The following is a 17,783-nucleotide window of genomic DNA, read 5'->3' on the forward strand; positions in this document are numbered from 1 at the left end:
ATAAATTATATTGTAGAAATTTTATCATTTAAATTTTAATATATTCGATTTATGGAAAATTTAATTTGAAAATTAAGTTCTTATAATATATGATAACAAGTTAATCAATAATTAATAATACATAATGTTCATTACATAAAAAAAGTCTATTACTAATTAAATTCAACTAAAACTTATATTAGAATTATTCTCTCTCTCTCTGTCACACACACAGATATATATATCATTAAGTTATATATAATTATATAATCATAATTTTTTTTGAAATAACAAAGAGAAAATGAAATATTTTCAAGTAATAAATAATGTAACTACAACATATTTACAATGGTCAGAAATACCTTACAAAATGGTTATAATACAATCTATAATAGAATTTTAGATTAATAAATTATATTGTTTTTGAGTTTTGAATTTAATTTTAATATTCCGAAAAGTGGGAGGTTAGTTTCACAAGCTAAGCACTTGGCTTCATCTCTACATAATAAAATGCCTACGTTTGAATCATCACATATGTATAGGGTAAATATACAATTATTAAGTAAGAGATACACCAAAGGTGATATATCTAGCTACTAAAATGAAGAACTAACAGGCATATTTACCAAGCATGAGGACCATATATATTATATGTGTTCATGTGGTACATTTAAAATTGTAAAGAGTATATACGTATACGTGTATAACAAGGAGCAGCAGTGAGATGGAACCCATGAGAGGAGAAGAGATCTGGAGGGGCCTCTGTGAAGAGATCTGGAGAAGGATTAGGCTCAGATGGAACCCATAAGATGATGAGAAGGGATGTGGAGAGGCGGGCTGCTACTTAGATTAGGGTTTTCCTGTCCTAGGTAATTATAAGTACCTCCCAAGGTGGGGTGGCCCTAGTCACAAAAAAATTTGTACTTAGTTATATTATTTTATAATAAAAACCCAAATAATGTCCAATTAGATTAATTAAGTGTCAACGCAAACTATTGGCAAATTTTCTGCTTTATAAACCATCTATTTTATATAAGTGTCAAACTATCCAAACACTTATAAATTAATTTTGATTAATAGAAAATAAACTAATGTTTATTATTAATAATTTTTAAAAAAAATTAAAATAACCTTATAGGTTAAAGTTCGTAGTGGTTAACAATAATATGATACTATTTTTGAAGATACAAATAAATTATATTGTAGAAATTTTATCATATAAATTTTAATATATTCAATTTATGAAAAATTTAATTTGAAAATTAAGTTCTTATAAATTATGATAACAAGTTAATCAATAATTAATAATACATAATGTTCATTACATAAAAAAAAGTCTATTACTAATTAAATTCAACTAAAACTTATATTAGAACTATTCTCTCTCTCTCACAAACACAGATATATATATCATTAAGTTATATATAATTATATAATCATAATTTTTTTTTTGAAATAACAAAGAGAAAATGAAATATTTTCAAGTAATAAATAATGTAACTACAACATATTTACAATGGTCAGAAATACCTAACAAAATGGTTATAATACAATCTATAATAGAATTTTAGATTAATAAATTATATTGTTTTTGAGTTTTGAATTTAATTTTAATATTCCGAAAAGTGGGATGTTAGTTTCACAAGCTAAGCACTTGGCTTCATCTCTACATAAAAAAATGCCTACGTTTGAATTCATATCCCAAGTTTGGAAAGCCCCTCTAGACAAAAAGAGTTGGACTTCTGAATTTCTACTTTTTGGTGCAAAACATGAAGATTTATTTTAAAAGATTTATATTTGTGGTATAGAGATATAGAATGGTATAAAGGATTATGATTAATTTGGAAGTAAGATTTAAAAAGGTAATCATAGATTTATGAAAATTCTTTCAAATAAATTGATGATAATATTTAGAAAAAGGAAAGGATTAAGATTATTTAACTCGGATTTTAATGGATTGGTAATAATTCATAGATTTTAATGGATTATATCTGATTTTGATTTTATGCGGATTTTTGAATACTCAAAATCTCAAAAATTATGATGGAATTTCAAACACTATAAAATAGCCTGAACAATCTCATAAAATTCATGTTTTTTAAGTATAATTAAAATTATAATAGAATATAACTAGATTTTATTGGATATAATAAGATCTCAATTGACTACCCCCAAGATTTAGATGCAATTTTAAAAATTCGAGTTAAATATACCAAGATTATGAAAGATTTTTTTTTAATCTCAATTGAATAACCCTATTTAATTCCAAAAGTAAGATTTATAGAAGGAAATTAAAGATTTGGGAAGCATTTTGAAATAATTTTAAAGATAATGTTTAGGAAAAAGAATAAAAGATTAAGGGGATGTATTAAGATGAAAGAAAGTTGTTTTTTCTATTGAGACATTTTTTCACCAGTTTTCAATTTTAGATTAAGTGATTTGTTATTTTTTGCTTAATATATATTCAGTTTATTTCGTTTGAGTCGGATCATAAATTTTGACGAGGTCCTATTATGGACCACTTTATATATTGACAACTTTTCTCCAAAAAATTTTAATTAATTTTAGACCGCATATTCAATTAAGATTTTAAATGTACGAGAGTAATTTATTTTTTTTGCCACTAAATGTAAAAGAATATTGGACGTATTTAATTGGGATTCTATATTATGCTACAAAATCTACCGGTATTCATTAAGGATTTTAAATTTTCCTTAAAAATTTATGATATTTAGTTGAGATTGTTTTAAATCCATCAAAATCTGTTGGTGAAATTATACAATATATTTTAAGATTTTTGAAATCGTTGTACTTAAATCCTAAAGAATCTGCCATATTTTATCAAAAAACCATACAAACTCAAATCAGATACAATTTCTTAAAATTCATAGATTAAAAATAATCTATGAAATGCTACTTGAATACACCCTCTTAATACTGCACCCTTAAGATGTTGGTGTGCCAACTGCACCCAATGCCAACTTTATTTTTTGGCATTTGTCTTTATTAAGTATGCCAAGAGTTTCACCGGAGCCCCATACACGTCCAACGGAAATACTGTGAAACCTCAACGAATAACAGGTATATAACCTAGGTTTCCCCTGGTTATTATCCAATTCATTGCCTCATTTTCGACAAGGCCAAACACGATATGTGATGCTACTGGATCACTCCAACTTTCCTGCACTAGTAGCTTCTGCCGTTTGTGCAATTTTTCAAAATTTAGTCATAGTTTGATAATAACAAATAACAAAGATTCTTCTATACTTGTACTTACCAAAATTTTAAATACGGTTACACCACTTCTAGGTTCTCGCTGAAGAGGAGTGTCGTGTGTCGGATCACAAGCATTCCCTTTTGCAAACAAGTCCCACTGTTGATCATCAAATATATGGATTCAGACTGAATGTCTTATAATTTTGTAAATAATCTTCGACATTGAGATTTGAGACTCGTGCACCATTAATGACAAACAAAAAACCTCCGTTCGTGATCTGTTACTGCTGAAGAAATTAAACACCATTTTAGGTGGAATTGGTAGGAAAAAAGAGCTCGAACCACTTAGCAGGTTGCCATGTGGTAGGCCAGGATCATCGATGACTCTTCTGCTCATCAACTTCACGTTTTCACCAAAATTGCCCTGCAACTCAGTCAATTTTCCAGCCTTTGGACGGGTAATCCCAAAATTGCACTTTTATCAGAGATCTTGTTTGAATACTTTTACATAATTGTGGAATATATAATTATTTTTTTTAAAAGAAGCCAATAACTAGAGAAAGTACGTAGGAAGGAGAGAATCCTGCATTTTAAACTGTATCTACACCTAACAAGTGATGTAACTAGATGGAAGTCATAAAGCCATTGTTGTTTTATGAGGTGATCTCTCTATCTGCAAATGAAGAGGGTTTATAACCAACTACATAATTGATATTCTCTTCTCAAGTCCAGCTTTTAATATTTACAATGATTGCCAATTAACAACCAAGTGTAGAACTACAAAATCCATTACTGTATGGTTATGTCACATTTTAGGCATTATCTCTCCAATAAGTGACTATACACATTTTGTAATTACAAATATATAGACAAATGATTAATTAATAATTTATTGGACACATAGTGTAGTTTTGCTTAGTGTAGTTTTACTAAACTAACTTGCATCAAATCTTGCAGAGACTTCTGAGTCTAGTTTTACTAGTTTTGGATTTCCAGTTTTTAAATTATTTAAAAATATAATTATTTAATAAATTTTATATTTGAAAAGATTATTCAATTTTAGTATTATTATTTTGTTCATAATTTATTAGTCTCAGATTTACTACTTTTATAATAATAAATTATTCTAAAAAGATGATATAAAAATTAATATTTTTTCCCAAATTTAGTGTTTTCATGTTTAATAGATTAATTTTATAAATTAATAATTTAGAATTAATTATTATAATATTGTTTTCTTCTCAACCATGTCTAAATAATTGTTTGTTTCTTATGAGAATATGTCTTCCAAAGAGACCACCATGTCAGAGTCTAATGAGACTACATCTAATCCCCATGGACCAGTTGATCCAACCATTAATTACTCAGATGCTAACAACTTCTATGTTTGCTTAGCCTCAGCAATTTCAACAGCAACATAACCAACAAGAGCAAGAACGAGTAAAGCAACAAGGACAGAAGACATATATACATATGGTAACTTTTAAGGCATTCCAAGCCGTGAGTCCTCCTGTTTAAGGGGTCACAGATCCGGTAGATCCCAAGATATGGCCAAATGAAATGGAGATGTCCTTTGCCCTAATGAAGGAGGGATAATCAAAAGACAGAATTTGCGAGTTATTTTCTAAAACATGAAGCATATAATTGGTGGGAGTCGGTGTATGCAATGGAAGGTACGACCGAAGTTTCATGAGATAGATATAAAGAATTGCTCTAGAAATATTTTCCTCATTATATTCAAGATCAAATGGGGATAAATTTTTTGGAGCTTAAGCAAGGTAACGGACTGTGGAAGAATATGAAGCTAAATTTACAGAACTAGTAAGGCTTGTGCTTGTGAGTACTGGAAGACAAAGTTTTAGCACGGGTTAAAGGCTCCATGAATTAACGGGTTAAACCGTGCATATATATATATATATATATATATAATCTTTCTTTTGCAATTATAATTGTTTTACTTCCATTTAATTGTCTTATTAGCATAACTGTTATATTATTCGCACCTATTTTACTCTTACATTCTACATGTTGTACTCAATTTATTTTGTCATATCTTGTACAGAAAAATTTGATCTGATGAAAAGTTTTCATTTGTTTTGTAAAACTAATATGTTAACATTGATAAAGTTGTTTTCTTCTCAACCATGTCTAAATAATTGTTTGTTACTTATGAGAATATGTCTTCCAAAAAGACCACCATGTCTATGCTCAAACTTTAGAGTCTAATAAGACTCCATCTAATCCACCTGGACCAGTTGATCCAGCAATGCTACAAATGTTAGTTCAACAAACTTCTATGTTAGCTTAGCAGCAGCAGTTTCAAGATCAACAGAACCAGCAAGAGTAAGAACGAGGAAAGTAGCAACGACATACGACATATATACATATGATAACTTTTAAGGCATTCCAAGCCGTGAATTCTCCAGATTTTAAGTGGTCACCACATCCGAATAATGCCAGATTGGCTTTCGCAACCAGATTTCAAAAAATTCTTTAAAAAATGTTGCTATTAGGACATGAATTCATATCTATTGCAAGGGGTTTTAAAAACATTACAACTGAACCAACAAATTTCAGGGGTGTTACAAAATGCATGCTATTGCAATGCTTTACATTACGGTTGCAATACATAGAAGATTTGGGCCAAAGAATTAAGCGGGCTTTCTGAAAATTTTAGTGGACTTGCAAAATTTTAAGCGGGATTTATATATTTTCCCCCCGCTAAACAGAAAAAGTAATAACCAAATAAAACACACACTCAAACACAAATATCACTCTAACTCCCCCGATACCCACACAATCTCAGACACACAAACACACACTCGAACACACAAACTGAGAAGAACACGACGGAGGAGGATATGAGATTTAAAGCTTGGTGGAGATAACACGCAGCTCGGAGAAGTTTAAAGCTCGAAAGGTTCGTTTTTCCCCAAATTTTCTTCTGTAAAAATGTTCATTTTTTGTAGATGGGTGTTCGATTAGTGCTAGATGGGTGTCAATTCATGCTTCTTTATTTATGTTTTCACTCAATTGAGTGTTAATTAGGGTTTAATTGACTGTCAGTTATTGATTCTTGCATTTCATTTTACATGTATATGGTAATTAGGGTTTATTCGGGAATTTTCAAATTTTTGTACTCTTGGTGGTTCTTTCTTATTCTAATAATGATGAATGCTATCATTGAAACAATATGTAATTTGTGCTATATGGATTACGAGAATTTCTCCCGGTATAGTGACATCAAACAAGCTTATAATATAATGATGATAGGTCAAGATTGACAAACTTGATTTTCCTATGCTATATCCATCATTATAATTTTTCTGCTCCATTTTTTTGTCCATCTTCTGATTGTGGAAACACAAGGGGATTTCATTAGGTTCTTGATCAGAGAAGTTGAAAATGAGAATTTACAAACATTCAAGATATTGTGCTTTTATCAAGTGGCATGATATAGTTTTCGTTTGCAGGTTGACGAAAGAGTAGTGCTTAAGCTCATTAAATGTGTTGTTTTGTAGATGATTTTAGGTTATTTTCCGGTGATCTTGGAAATGAGATGAATGATGATGTTCTCTCAAAAGCATTCTCACGATTTCCTTCTTTTAATATGGCTAGGGTATGTTTTCTGTACTTAATATATTTATCTTATAGTTGATGGATGTTGGAAGCCATATTGTCTTTTTTTTACTTTGTTTCTGTTTCTTTTTTGGTTTGTTACCGCTTGATTTTCAAACGTTTAAGCTCTCCTTTTAGACAACTCTATATGCTGATGTAAAAGTTAGAAGTTGCTGTGTCTACTTAGTGGATTAGTCTTTCTTTAGTTTTTTTAGTATGTAAAGAAGAACTAAGGTAATTATCGCACCATGACACAGTTTGTTTTAAAGTGAGGTATCAACCAGGCTTGATGACAATATGTAAGGATTTAAATTGAAGAGGTCTATAGATGGAAGGACTATATTTAGTCTGGAATGAAGTTTTGTTTATTGCTCGTGTGACTCATTTTGTTCCTCTTCTTGTGTTATGACCTTACACCTTGCATTTAGCTGGTGTAAAGATTATCAGTCTCACAACTTCATCTCAAAACTCATGCTTGAATTGTATCTATACTTTAGTACTGAACCTTAAAACTGTTACAATGAGCTCACCTTATGGTGTTTGGTCTTAAGTTTGCCTTAGGATGGGTATATGATTGAAAGTTTTTACCCTATAGGCAAGTTTGCTTTAACTTCTTTTTCCACCTGATAACGCGATGGATTGCAAAAAAGCCTGCTTTGCTTACACTACGCCAAAAGTGGGCTATTGTAATGCCACTTTTGCTGTTACAATAGGCCAAAAAAGTGTTACAATCCGTCTATTGTAACACTAGGGGGCGTTACATCTGCGAGCATTACAATAGACTGTCTATTGTAACACTTGCTTGATCTATTGTAACAGCAGTAAAAGTATTACAATAGCGTCCTCTTGTAACATCAGAATGTCCAAATGTAACACCTGAAAAGATGTTACCATAGCCAGACTGATATTTTTTAAAAGTGGGCCCCACATGTGGGACCCACGTGTGGGACCCACACCTGCGTCCCACATGCGGGGCCCACACAACCTATTGTAACACTATAATTGTTTATTGTAACACCAAAGTTCAGAATAATTTAACATCAGGTAGAAATAATGTAACACTGTGATTTTGTAACAGTAAACAAGGCTAATGTAACACTTAATATATAAAATTTTGAAATGTCATTTCTGTTTGCAGAAGAATCCCATAATCACAAATCAAATTATAGCAAACTACCCAAAAACAGCTCCAATTACACCAAACTCAATCCAACTACACCAAAACAACTCCAAGTCCAACCTCCATCAACCAACCAAAACAAACACAACTACATAACTATTAAAATATGGAACTAGAGTGTACAATATAAGAAATTCGATATATTACATAACCATTAAAATACGGAACCTCCCCGGAACTAGATTGTGTTGCGTTCACTGCCTTCACCTTGAGTTCCACTGGGAAAAGGAGTAGCTTGAGTTCCACTGGCCAAAGGAGTGACTTGAGTTCCACTGCCAAAAGGAGTCCCATTCTCATCATGATCACTTGACTCAGCGGCACAAAAGTCCCCAATATCTATTTTCATCCCCGGATTCGCCTCAGCTAGTTTTTTTAACATCCAAGCCATATTACCTTGAAGCTTTCTGTTAAACTTGGCCTCTAGCTCTTGAGTTATCTGCTTCAAATCAGCAACAGAAGGTTGTGGAGTAGTAGGATTGTTTTCAGAGCTAGGCATGTCACCTTTCCTTCCCACGAGCCACTCTGCTCCATGTTCGCCACTGGGAAGCAACTCGTTTGCATCATTCCCTTTTTTCAGCACCTCGTCAATGGAATCCTACAATATAATATTGCAATATATTTGGTCAAGGTAGAACATGTTCAGGGTTTATATTCACCACTTGAAATATGCTTACCAATCGTTTTTGAATGACTTCGGTATTTGATTTGTACGTGACCTTTGGGTTGCGCTTGCGGCTTCTAAAATACACTTTAGCATTTGATGGAGATTGAAGATTAGGGTCTGTGTTTTTCTAGTGTACAAAAAAATTATATATACCAATGTCAGACTAGCTAGTGTGGCAACTAAATTGAATACTTTTACTGTAAAAATTTAAATGATGCCATACCAAATTTTGTCTAACTTGAACAAGAGGTGTACGACCGAGAGTATGTGGGTCAGCATATGAATTACGATGGGATGTATTATCCCTTGCAAGTTTCTGTTAAAAAACAATTTAATTCTCTACTTAGAATGTATTTATGTGTCTCTAATACATGAAGCAAATTGACAATTCTAGTATAATTTAATTTTTTATATGCGTGTTAGGGTGTTAGGAGTACCTGAACTCCTTCATCTGCCCAATACTTCAGCAACAACTTAAAATCCTCAAGAGGTATTTCAAGAGGTCTGTTTTCAAGCCTTTGCTCATCGGTGTCATATTTTGTGTAATGCTCCTTCTTGACCCGGGACTTATGCACTCTCCAGCAAGTATTTAGTGTCTTGTTTATCCACTTCAAACCTCCATCAGGGATATCATACCTTTCCTAGAATGTATCAAACATAAAATACATTATTTCAATGCAAACAAATGAAAAAGAAAAAGCTTGTCAGGTTTAGGTAAAAATGTCTACCAGAGTGTAGTCCACCATTTTCTGCTTTAGGTCTTCTGGAACAACATGCCAGTTAACATGAGTAATGGACACATGATCCTTAACCAGCGTACCAAGAAAGTTACTTAACTCAGATGTAACCTTCTTATCTCCAATTGGCTGATTTTGTTTGTTCAATGTAATGACCACCTTTTCATTAGCAGTCCTACCGTGAACTTTATACATTTTTGATCTTCCTCTAAACCTTTTAGGAGCTATCCAGGTATAAACATGATATAGAAATATCAGTAAAAAATTTTGGCCCTATTAATGCTAATTATCTCGCAAATATAGAAATTATCGTGCTTGTACATTAATTACCTGGTTCGCCTTCTTCAACTTCATTTGGTAAACTTGATTCACCAGCATCCTCAATCCTTGGGTCAAGTTCCAGATTTTGCTTTTGACGTTCGCGCAATGCGACATAGGCAGCAATAGAACCACTTTGAATATCACCACACTGTTTTAACAGTTTACTACATGTCGGATTTAGAAGCTTTGGAGCAGTTGAACTTTCAACTCCCTCCTTGGCGGGGACCTTTTTACTTGCTTTTTTGCGCGTAGCATGCAAGGGATCCTTCTCACATAAATTCGCATCATTTGCTCGGGAACGGGTCCTGGGGCCAGGTGCTATTTTCTTTTTCTTCGGAGACTAATGAAAGTAAAATTAGTACAAATTGTAAAATGCTAAGTGAATAGATGCAACAATAATAATGATGAAACAAGCCTATCAGTTTTAACCATAATAACGATGAAACAAGCTTTACCTTTGATGAATCTTCACTATCTTCTTCCTCGCTCTCATTTTCCAAGATATATTCATCTGATTCCTCTTGGACTTTATCTTTTTCCTTGTTTATCTTTACTGCTGGTGGATTAGGATTAGGCAAAAATTTATCCAAGCCAAGTTCTTTAAACTTTTCTCTGTTTTCGAGCACTTGCTTGTTTCTCCTTTCCTCGTAAGGATTCTTTGTTGGTGTTGTTTGTGCTGGTACCTGCAAGAAATCAATAGTACCAATTGAGTATACTAGACATCATTATAACCACTTAAAAAGCATGCTAGCATGAAAAACACAAAGCAGCTGATAAAATATTTATCTATGCAGGGGCATTATTTTGGTTAATATTGTAAGCAAAGTTTCACTAATGTGCAAGTTCTGGTACATTATATGAAAGATATATACTAGACATCATAATTATTAAAATATTATTACCTCAACATCGGTGCCTTCATGTAAATTCAATTTTCTCCTCACTGAACCATTTTTATTGACCACCGGTTCTTTCTTTTCTGGAGTCCCTGCAGCTTGCTTTTTACATTGTCGTGGTGATAAAATCCTCCTCGGCGGCTCAGGTGCTTTTTTATTTGCCTTCTTTTTCTTTTCTTGTTGCTGTTGGAGCTGGTGAGTAGTCACGAATGTGCGCTTCACTCCCTCCTTGGTTGGCCCTATAATACCTGTAATAATGCTCTTCCTCGGTCGTACAATTACATGTGGCTGCATTTGTACCGAGGGCTCGACTCCTTTATCAACCACAGTGTCCACATAGAGATCCATCTCTCCATCATTTTCGCATCGATCAACAAGCTCTAGCAGTTCTTTATCTTTGGTCAGAAGCCTCCAACTATTGCCATCTCTCGTATATACCCCTCCAATTTCCGTCAAATGCAAATAATCCTTGACGTATTCCATAAGAACTGAATAAGAAAATTCTTCGGTTGGTACTTTCGCTACTGGCAAGGTCTTTCCAGGGGAAAATCCACTCCTCCTGAAGATTCCATCATAGTGCAGTACTATAGTTATCAGTTTCTCGTCCATCCTGTGCAAATTTAAAAGAAGATGATTAGACGCGGCACAAGTAATTGCAAATTAGACCTGTATTTTCTGCACCAAAATTTGAGTAACAACAGATATAAAGCACTACAATAATGCAAGAAAATTAACTAAATTTGGACAATAAAATAATTAAACAACAGATAGGACACATCAACTAAATTAGGACTAAAAATTAAGGCAAAAATAAAACAACATCAACTAATTAAGTAGAGCAACATCTGATATAAAGCACTACAATAAGGGAACCAATTATCAAACTAACTAAAATACAACATTATCAAACTACAGGTCTTCTTGATTTTGTTCAATGGGAAATTCTATTTTAGGGATATCATCCCTGAACCAACTAAATTCACCATCTTTACTATGAATTTCATGCCCAGGTTCGATATCATGACTGTCATCAATCTGATCATATGCATTTTCTTGTTCAGCATCACACCACTCCCTTGGTAATTTTTTTATGACATAATACACCATCTTTTCAATCGGATCTTCCACGTAAAATACTTGTTGCACCTGGGATGCAATGACATAAGGTTCTGATCTGCAGATGGTCTTCTTAAAATTCACCTTGGTAAGACCATATGGATCCTTCTCTTCTTGGTACCAAGTGCACCTGAAAAGAACCACTGCAAAAACTCCCCAGTAATCAACTTTAACAATCTCTTCAACTGATCCATAGTAATTGACAGCCCCGACTTTTGGATTATCATCTTTCGAACTTGCAAAACTTGTCGTTTCAGCAGTCAAAAATACACCGCTGTTTTGGGTTGTGCATTTTGAATCTCTGCTCTTCGTGTGAAAACGATATCCATTTACCACGTAGCCACTGAACCTCCTGGCCATTCGATTAGGACCCAAAGCAAGGACACGTAAATCAGATGAAACTTCCACCCTTTTTCCCACCACCTCTGTTAACCACTTCCAGAAATCTTCAGAGTGTGCTTGCTCTTTCTTGTATTTTTTTGATTTTGAATGAGCTTCCACTAACGCACGGTGATCCCTAAGAAAATATTAGGTGAACAATTAATTCAAATAGTTTACGAGGAAAACAAGTTCATATATACTAGTACTCGACAAATGAATGAGGGAGTAAATAACTTACTCGATCAATGTCTCAATTTCCTTATTACCGCAATTGAAAAGAATGTAAGTATGACAAGCTTTCCAAACTGAATCTGCTAGCTGAATAACTTTGCCATCTTTATTCTTTCTGCCTCCAATATGATATTCCGCATTTGTTGGACATTTTGAAAAATCAGTTAATGGTTCACCACCCAAAAATCTTGAACAGAATGTAACGCACTCCTCTGCCAAATAGCCTTCTGCAATTGAACCTTCGGGTCTAGACCTATTACGGACATAGTTTTTCAATTTACAAAGATATCGCTCAATAGGATACATGCAGCGAAGGTGCTCGGGTCCACCGTATTCAATCTCTCTACTCAAATGAACGGGGAGGTGCACCATGACATCAAAAAAAGCAGGTGGGAAAATTATCTCAAATTCACATAAGATGTTGACAATTTCGTCTTGCAGCCTCCGGATATCATCCAAGTGAATGGCCTTACTCCACAAACCTCGAAGAAATGCACTGAATTTTATCAGCGGCTTCGCAACATCAGCTTTGACTGATTTCTTCACAGCAAATTGCAACAAGTAATGAAGTATAAAATGCGCATCATGGCTCTTATACCCCAATATCTTCCTCTCGTTTGTGTGCACATAACGACTAATATTAGAGGCACAACCGTAAGGTAATTTTGCATTCTTTAATACCTTGCAAAATATGTCTTTCTCCTTGTTTGACATGTCAAATAAGGCTGCATTAATTTCATAAGATTTCCCATCAGCAGATTCCATCGGATGAAGGGACTTCCGTATTCCCATTTCTTGTAAATCAAATCGAGCTGCCAAATGATCTTTTGACTTCCCACTAATATTAAGCAAGGTACCTAATATACTATCGCAAATGTTTTTTTCGATGTGCATGACATCGAGGTTGTGTCTTAATGGATTATGCTTCCAATAAGGTAAATCGAAAAAAATAGACCTCTTTTTAAAAGGGATGCCACTTTCACGCTTTCTTTTTTTATTTTCTCCAAACTGATTTTTAAACCCAAACAGCAGTTGTTCAACCTCTGTTCCCGTCAACGGTTCTGCACTCTGCCTCGTCTCAATTGCCCCGTTAAAATTTTTCTTGTCAAACCTCCATTTGTGGGAAGGATCAAGAAACCTACGATGACTCATATAGCACATCTTACGGCTGTGTTTCAAATATTCTGAGCAGGTTTCGTAATGGCACACCGGGCATGCTAACTTGCCTTTTGTGCTCCAACCGGACAACATAGCATAGCCCGGAAAGTCGCTAATGGTCCAGAGTACCCCTGCCCGTAAATTGAAGTTCTGATCAGTCATGGCATCATAGGTTTGGATGCCAATATCCCACAACTCATTCAACTCAGCGATTAATGGTTGCATATATACGTCGATACTATTTGAAGGGGAATTTGGACCCGATATCAACGTCGAAAGAATTAAATTTTCTTGTTTCATGCAAATCCAAGGTGGGAGGTTGTAGTTTACTAGTACTATAGGCCATGTACTATGAGAAACACTCATCGTACGATACGGAGAGAATCCATCAGCAGCTACACCTAGTCTTACATTTCGAATTTCCGAAGAAAATTCAGGATAGTTAGCATCCATCATCTTCCAAGCTAAGGCATCAGCCGGATGCCTAAGCTTACCATCTTCTACCCGTCCCGTTGCATGCCAAGTCATGAGTTTAGAAAACTCTTTGCACATGAAAATTCTTTGCAACCTAGGTTTAAGGGGAAAGTATCTCATGACGTTTGCAGGTACTTTGCTAATAATTCTCTCTGAATCATCATTAACAGCAGACCCTTTCTTTTCTTGTATAACCCACCTCGAAACCCCACAATTATCACAAACTATTTTATCCTTATTATTGCCCCAATACAGCATGCAACTGTTAGGGCAGGCATGTATTTTCTGATAATCAAGACCTAAGTCCTTGATTATATTTTTAGCAGCAGTGAAAGATATAGGCACATTGGCTTCAGGAAAGGCTTCTTTAATCAGAATTAATAAATCACTGAAGCCCGACTCGGTTATACCATGGACACACTTCAAATGGTAAAGACGGATGATAAAACTTAGCATAGAAAAATTTGTGCAGCCCGGATATAGCGGTTTTTTTCCCTCCTCGACAAGGCGATAAAATTTTTTAGCCTCCGCATTTGGTCCTACTTCTACATTCTGAAACCTCCTACCTGTACAATCGAACATATCTTGTAAATTATCCCCGAAGGCAGCCCCCGCTTCACAGTCCTTAAAATCTGTCGTATCTCTTATTTTGGCTCCTGAAATCCTATAAATCCACTGGACATGCGACATAGAAGGTCCCCTGCAAATTAGATGATCATAAATTACATCTGCACGATGCCACTTACGATCATCACAATCTTTGCAGGGGCACTTTAATTCATCACCAACAGAAAAAAGGGCAAATGCCTTCTCAACAAAAGCTTTTATCCCCTTTTCATATTCTTCGTGGTATCGTGGAAGTCCTATCCAGCTTTTATTACCATAATCACTTTCCATTTCTAAAACTAGTCGGTAACAGATTCAACACGTTGCACCTATAAAGTCAGCGTAATATGAATATACTTGTCTAGGTGCCAATCTCAAAACCATTTGTTTAAACTAATACTCAGCCTACACAATTATTTATGAGATTATAGAATGTACAGATTCACTAACAGCACAGTAATCATCAAAGCAGCGCGAAAATGACATAACTACTGGATTTCAGCACATATCATCAAAACATAGAGTCAAGTCAGCATAATATTAATATCTATTATATCATCAGACACCAAAACTACTGGATTTCAGCACATTAAACCAGTCACATGTCAATTATGTAGCACATGCTAACATAAAAATAAAATATAAAAGTTGTACCATATCATGTAACAAAAAATTAGAAAAACAATTAGTGTATCATGCATAAACAGAAAAACCTATCATAACACATGGCAACCACAATATCATAACAAAGAAGGTTGTCACAAAATTTACAAAAAACATAGCATATCATATCACTATATTAACCCATACACAAATATCATGCAAAAACCCACTGATACTCAAAATAAACCCAATCAAAAACAGAATAGCCCAATCGAATACAAAATAAACCCAATCGAGCAAATACAAAAAATTAAAATTAAACACATACACATATAAAGACATAAACCCAGTGAAAGCTTTTTACCTTAATCAAAGCAGCTGTTTACCCAATGAAACCCCTAAAATGTATGAAACTTCAATCCCTCAAAAAGTTAATCCCCTCAGAAACTTCAATCCCCTGAAATGCATGATATGAACTGTTAGTAAACAGTTTATACTAGATATACAACTAAATGCAAGATTAAAAACTAAAAATAGAAGATGTATTACAAGTTAATCGAAGAACCCCCAAATCGGAGTACCCTAATTACCTACAACTGAAAAATCGATGTGTTAGTAACTAAATCGAACAATGTGTGTGTGTTTGTGTATTCAGGTACCTAATTGATGCTTGAATCCATGCTTGAATCGAAGAAGAAAGAGTGCCGAGAGAGTGTGTTCGAGAGAGAAAGAGAGGGTCGAGAGAGTGTGTTCGAGAGAGAGAATGGGTTTGTGATGTGAGTGTATCTTGACTTAGGCTTTTTTTAGTGGGGGGAAAACTACCGCCGAGACAATTCACCTCGGTAATAGCAATTTAAATTTACTTTATATTAATAAATTAACATATTATTTAATTAGTAAAAACTATCTTTTTTAATTTTATATATAACTATTTGTTTTTTAAATAAGATGTAATAATTTTTAAAAAAGTTAAAATATTAAATATAATATTTTATAGTAATGAATAGTCCAGAATATAATTTAAAAGGTAATTTTATGATAAATATTTACTTTAATCGGAAAAAAATAAACATAATATCTATTGTAACACCAGATGCTAGTGTTACATATCGTGTAACACCGTCATATTCATGTAACACTAGGTTAACGGCTATTGTAACAACAATTTCAGGGTGTTACAATAGACCTCAGCTTTCTGAGCTACCGCAACGAAATGCTTGTAACACTTATAAAATACCATTGCAGTAGCCCACTTATGGCGTAGTGTTAGTTTCTAATAAAATCTGTAAGTTAACATGAAATGAGAATGTTTTAGGCTATTGCCATATATGCAGCACTTCAGATAGACCTAATGGTGATTGCTTTACTCCTGCTTTTAATTATTGTATCTCTGTACTTCTTACATCTGCTTTCTGTATTTTTTAAGGAATATATATTTTTCAGAAATGCTTTGTTCTGATCCATATTACATATGATGTATTTCTCAATAAAATACGTCAACTTATTGTCACCCAAAATTCAAGTGTTCATTTTTGTTATATCTCTGATGTCTCTAGTCAATATGGGTCATGATTTTCTTTAGCTCTTGAGATGCTTATTTGTTATAACTTTTTCATATTATGGGGATCAGGCAAAATTATGGATGACAAGAGCTGCTTGAGTTCGATCTTTAGTTTGGAAAGTTAGTGAGAAACGACCTGGTAATCCTACTATAAGCCTCTGTATTATTGACAGGTTTATAGGTTCATCAAATACTAAACCACCTATGATTTTCCCTTTCAGGTTACAATGCAAGTGAATCTGATTCAGATGATATGTTAGATGGCTGCAATGGGAATGGAAAAGACAAAATCTGCAGAAGTACTACCAAAGTTAAGAGATGAGTTAGCTTCTCAAACGGAGGACAAAATGAAGAAGAAGTTGGAGCACTTTAGCCTTATTTTGCTTGAAATTTTGTGTTTCTATTAGACTTGGTTATGTTCTTATGTAAAACAACAGTAATAAGACTATAATACTACTTGTTGATTTTTTGGATTGGTGAATGTTGGATTGTGTTTTGATATACCAATTAAATTTGGTGACTGTCAATGAAATGTAAAGGTCATGCCAATTTTTTTCTAAATTAGCGTTATGGTAGAGGAGTAAATGGTTGCTATATAATTGAAATTGGTTAATAAAAGTTGTTGCAATCAACTCACAATACGTTGCCACTGCACATAATATGTTGCCATCGATATACTAGGTATAGCAATGCTACTATATGTGTTGCTGTATTATTAAAAATGTTGCCATAAGCTGATTTTGCAACTCCAAAACTATGTTGCAATATGGCCCCAAATTAGTTGCCATAAGGCCCTATGGCAACCAGACCAAACATAACGCCTAATTTTTGCATATTCGTTGCCATATACCTTATTGCAATGGATCTGTGCCATATAGCAATGAGTTTTTAGAGTTGCAATAGTCAATCTATGGTGTAGTGGTACGACCGAAGTTTCATGAGATAGATATAAAGAATTGCTCTAGAAATATTTTCCTCATTATATTCAAGATCAAATGGGGATAAATTTTTTGGAGCTTAAGCAAGGTAACGGACGGTGGAA

The 17,783-nt window shown here is 33.8% G+C and overlaps 1 long non-coding RNA gene across 1 annotated transcript; it reads left to right on the forward strand.

Moving 5' to 3' along the window:
- Positions 1-5,962: 5,962 nt before the first annotated feature.
- On the forward strand, positions 5,963-17,248 carry LOC135150146 (uncharacterized). Its single transcript, XR_010288443.1, has 4 exons — positions 5,963-6,115; positions 6,717-6,814; positions 16,811-16,880; positions 16,963-17,248. It is a non-coding gene; the product is annotated as an uncharacterized LOC135150146 (long non-coding RNA).
- Positions 17,249-17,783: the final 535 nt, after the last annotated feature.

The sequence above is a fragment of the Daucus carota genome, chromosome 2, assembly GCF_001625215.2.
Source record: "Daucus carota subsp. sativus chromosome 2, DH1 v3.0, whole genome shotgun sequence".
Lineage (NCBI taxonomy): Eukaryota > Viridiplantae > Streptophyta > Magnoliopsida > Apiales > Apiaceae > Daucus > Daucus carota.